We start from the raw sequence: 5,507 nt of genomic DNA on the forward strand, positions 1-5,507 counted from the left end.
ATTGGAGATTTACTGGGTCAAGCATCACAACTTTCACCTTTGGCCAGGCAGCCTGGATGAAGGAGGAAGCTTGCCCTAAATCATCCATACTGCACTTGATCTGTTGGATTTCAACACCTTTATTCCAGCATCCCATTTGGGAAATATGGAAGTTGGAATCCAACACAATTGGAGGGTGTCAGTTTGGGAAAAACTGCCATTAAGCCATAATAGGAATTGCCCAACATCCTTTCAGAACACAACCCTCTTCATTACATCATCACCCAACAAGATTCAACCAAGCCTGGGACACAGACAGCCTACAAGGTTAGCTGGACTCCTGCATAGCCCCCTGGGAGTCTGATAACCAATAGGATACCTTTCTTGCAAGGCCCAAGAGAGGGTATATCTCACTTTCCATTCCATGTGGTCATCTACCCAGAATCACACATGCTTGGTGGTTCTGCTTCACCATTAAACCATCCTTCCAAGCAGCCTCCATGTTTCCAATGTCTGTCAGGCCTAAAAGCCATCTTTTTCATTGGATCTTCAGGCCTGCCACATTTACTACTGTGGGAAACCGGGAGGGAGGATTGTATGGAGCATGGGTGATATATAGTCATAATAACTTTCCTTTCTCAGAAAGTCAAGGACATCTTGCCCTGCACCTGGACGGCTGGAACTGGGAGGCATCTCCAGCTGGGAGAGTGTTTGGATTGGACCATGTGATGAACTTTTGAGTATTGGGCAGGGACTTGAACTTTTCTTTGGGTAGAGAAAACCTGGAAGATTTCAGATTCGGGTTTTCCCAGATGTGCCAATATGACATCTCCAATAAAATGGAACTTTGAGGAAACTCAAGCCTCGGAATTTTCTTTAATTGGGGGTGTTACTTGGAAGCCTGACATTAACCCGAATAAGATTTAAAATTCAACAAGCTCCCCGAATACTGGGGTGCTGTCCGGGGTCCTGAGCCTTGAATGTCACCCAAAATCGGGCAGCGTGAAGACTCAGGGAAAATGGAGGAAGACAAGAAAGCCACAGAGGAAACCATGGGGACTGGCTCGGCGACTCCTGTCGAGACCATCTACTCCCCTTCTCAAGTCATGGTGGAAGCAGAGGAAGCTGCAGAAAGAGAATGCCAGCTAGGTGCCCGGCCCAAAGAGCCGGCACCTGAGCAAGCCGTGAAACCGGATCTAACCCTGTGGGGTAAAGCTGCCAGGGCAGTGCTATCGGAACCACAAATGGGTGGAAGTGGAGCAGAATAGATCCTAACCTTCGAATGGAGAATGCTGGACCACTTGTGCCGCAAACACTCCAGAGAATGGGAATTCCCATCCCGCAGCCAAGGCTGTGAGTATGAGGCCTCTCCAGTTGGGACGGTGCTTTGATTGGACCATGTGATGGACTTGTGGGTGCTGGGCAGGGTCTTGGACTTTCGTTTGGGTGGGGAAAACCTGGAAGCTTTCAGATTCGGGTTTTCCCAGATGTGCCAATAAGATACCTCTAATAAAATGGAACTTTGAGGAAACTCAAGTCTCAGAGTCTTCTTTCATTGGGGGTGTTCCTTGGAACCCTGACAGTGTCTTTCTTCCCACTTGGAACTGAACCCAGATGGACATTTCTTCCAACAAGAGTCAAGCAGACATCTGTCACTGGCAGCCCACAACTTCATGTTAGAACTAACCAGCAAGGCAAAAGGTAATTGTCAGGCCTAAGTATAACTTGTATAGGAGAACTGCAAGAATCTGAGGATAGTAGACTAGCTGGGGAATTTGAAAAACACCCCAGAAGTTGGCAGTGGCAAATCCTTTCCATATTACCAATAGAAAATAATATTTGTAGCTCAGGGTTGAACTATGGAGCCCTTAGTGCTCTCCGAGCTTGGTTGTTTGCTTGTAGACATTTCATTACCCAACTAGGTAACATCATCAGCCAGATGTTACTAAGTTGGATAATGAAACGTCTGTAAGAAAACAACCAAGCTCAGAGTACCAAGGACCCCACCTTCCATGCTGTTGCCAAATGTGAGCGCTGATTCTTGCACAATCTATGAAAGACAATATTATAGCAATCTAATTCTTTTAGTCAAATTTGTTGTTGGATCAACAATGGTTAGGTGGAGACAAACCAGCCCACTCAAAGAAGATCAATCAGTCTGTTAGGAAGAGTAGGAAGAAAAAAACCTGAACATAAGAGGATCTGAACAAGATTTCACTACAGAGGGCTTATTTATTTCACCAGGGTGGAGTGGGGGCTTCTGACTTTCTTTGGTAAATGGGCCTTATCTGTAGTTCCTGGAGATCTTTTCAGCTTGGCTAAGTGGTCCACCAAGAAAACTACCTGGATGTGTACATGGACTTAGCAGGAGTCAAGCAAGAAATCTGTTACACCACCTGGGGAATAGCACCTGGCCAACTTTAGCTGATCTCAGAAAGCTCAAGAGGCCAGATGGGGGATCATCCTGGCCAAGGAAATCCCCAAGCTGAAGGCTAGGTTGGGAAGCAGGAAAACAAATCTGCAGAATACAAGAGCTAATCGCTTCCATTTGTGGCTGAGAAAACATGATGGATGTTTCCAGGAAGACACCAAGACATGAGCTTGAGGAAGGCTTTCCAGTTTCTTATGAGCTGTCACTCCCTGCTGTATTGCAGGTTGGTGAGCTGGGTTTCTGAAACCCCCTGAAGGTCACCCTTAGCATCCCATTCTGTCCCAGATGTCAACCCCTTAAACATGGGGTGAAGCAACATGGTGGGGGGTGACTGGACATCCAGCTGATTCAAAACCATGAGGAGATAGGTGGTCATCTCTCCAGCTTGAAAGAGGGAGATCATTGGGGTGCTGCCTTCAAAGCTGCTGAGAAGTCAACCCAGCCAGGCAGGAATGGAGCTGAGGTGGCTACAAGCCCAGTTTGAATCTGAGGGCCGCTGAACTACAGATCAGCCAAGATACCGGCTGTAATAGGAGGTGAAGGCTCCAAAGACAAGGGAGCTGCTGACTCCTTGTTGACCTCCCTCCCACCATAAACAAGAGAGATAAACTGCCAGCAGGCTGATAGATATTATGGTTTGGAGGGCTCCCTTTCAAGAGAACTGTCCGAACGTTTTAGACTGAGATATGTTGTATGTGTTTGTGTATGAGCAAACTAGAAGGAGGTTAAGTGTGCAAGTAAGGACATGAATAAGTGACAGAATGAAGGCACTCCTCTGTCAGAAATAAAGATAGGTTTGTGAGCAAGCAAATACCTGGAAAGAAAGCAGAACAACGGAGGTTGATTAAGACATTTGTGAATTACAATCAGATGCTCAGGAAACTTTAACTTATCTAAGTTTAGCGGTTGCAAGATTTTCACAAAGCTCCCTGCAAAGTAGGAGACATCTGGTGAGCTTAAGAACAAAAGAGCATTGCGTCCCCAGCAGGGCCCACAAAATCCTCAACCATTTCAGATGTACAAAGTTTAGCCAAGTCATCCATTGTGAACCCAGGTCACCCAGCTGTCTCTCCGCCCAGCCGCTTTGCCTTGGTGCCATTTGCATGCGTCAATGAGTGTTGGTGTGTATGTGAAAGAGAGAGAGAGGTTGGGGGGGATCTGCCTGACCATAAGGGATGTGCAAGGGAAGGGCCTATTGATGGCGCAGGGGAGGCCTTGGCAGTGTGCACATATCCTCACATGTGAGCAAAGGAGGGAAGCCCCCACGGGATGCCAATGTGAACCAGGGATTTGCAAACTGAGGCAGGCGTGCAAGGGAAGGCAATCAGTAAGAGAGAGAGAGAGAGAGCCGTCACAGGCTGGCTGCTTTGTTGCAGGCTCTTCTGGGAAGAAGAAGGTTAGTGGGTCACTGGAGTGCTGCAGGCTTCCTCTTCAGCTGAGCTGCTCTGCTGCCAAAGCCTCCCAACACCAGGCAGCCTTTCCCACCAGCAGATGCAGCCGGCAGGGAGGAGGGGCAGGCAGGCAGGGCCGGAAGGAAGCAAGGCAGGAACTGGGAACAGGGAGAAGGCATCAGCTGCCCAACACACATCCCTCCAAGCTTTTCCAAGAATAGCAGGCAAAGCTGAGCAGCCTCCTTTCCTTTTTCCAGGCTCAGGAATCCAGGGAGCCCCATTCTGCAAGGCAGAGAGGAACAAGGAAAACTGCAGAATAAAAGATTGGAATTAACCCTTTTCTTTGAAGGATCCTGGGTTTGCAAGGGATGGGCACAGATGGGGGGGGGGATCCAGATACTCTGGAAGATGTATACCTAAGTTGCACTTTCACAAGAGAGGAACAGGAACAAGCCTCTGAAATAGGCACCCCATCCCCAGAACGGTGAGTTCACACGTGTGTGCAAAGTGCTTACATGAGCAAATGATCCCTGAGTGCTGCCCCCTTTCCAAGAGGAAGACGGGAAGTGCTTAGTTATCTCCACTTGTACAAATATCTGCTTGCAGATAAATGTCTAGTAATTAGTACACAAAACAAGGGTGTCCCCCGGAATTACTGCCTCAGGCACTCAGCTGCACAATAAACACAACAGTGCCAACACTTCCTGGGCAAAGCGTCCTATTTTTTTAAGTAGCAGGTTCATGCTTTGAATCAGGAATGTTGCAAAAAAGGGAAATGCCGGTGGCAACCTATACACCAGGTAGAACTTCCATGTAATGAGGGTCAGAGTCTTCCCAGGTACTTGGACGCAGCACACACAGGCTCTGAACAGCTGAACTGCCCTGGGCAGAACAAGGGACCAGAAATTCACTGGGGATTTAAAAATATGAACAGATTAGTGAGAGAAAACCATATTTCCCTCCCTTGGTTTTCTCCAACTGAGGCCTTCCAGCCGTGCTGAGACCATGAGCTTCAAACTGAGATCTCCAGACATATCTGGAGCCCCAACACATCTGTTGGCAGCTTCTTTGGTGCTTGCAAAGTTTCCAGCCCCTCCAGATTTTTTGTTATTTCAGTTTCACATACATGGACACATATTGAAAAGTTCCTCTGCCCTCTATGTCACATCATCTTAGAATTCCTGAAGTTGGTTAAAACTGATTTTTTCTATTGAATGTTTGGAAATTAGTTGTGCTGCCATCTTATCCTGTTTTTATTTCCAAATTATTTGATTGGTTTGGGTTTCTAATTTAGCTGTGTAAATTAATTATTAGTGGTGGTGGTGGTGATTTTATATTTTCTGTAATTATTCATTCCTTATTTTTATTATTTTTTGCTGTGAATGTTTTAATCGTATGGCTGTTTGTCTGTAGAGTTGTAAACCACTATAAGTCCTTAGTTCATCAGTATAAATAAACATATGCATACATACATACTGAGAAGTTGGCAAAACGCAAAGCAGTAATGTGCCTTCTTTTCTGTACCAGGATATGGCATCAAGGAAACAATTACTTTTCAAAGAATTGTATTTTGTTTCTGAAACTCCTTTTGCATTAAAATCTTTGCCAAAATCTTCCCCCTTTTTAAATGTGGAAATTTTAAATTTTTAAATTTTAAATTCGTCTTTTTATAGGGGTATGGGTAAGGCATTTTAAATTGGGGAGCC

Source organism: Pituophis catenifer, unplaced genomic scaffold (assembly GCF_029215685.1).
Source record: "Pituophis catenifer annectens isolate HBS135680 unplaced genomic scaffold, rPitCat1.0.hap2 SCAF_9, whole genome shotgun sequence".
NCBI lineage: Eukaryota > Metazoa > Chordata > Lepidosauria > Squamata > Colubridae > Pituophis > Pituophis catenifer.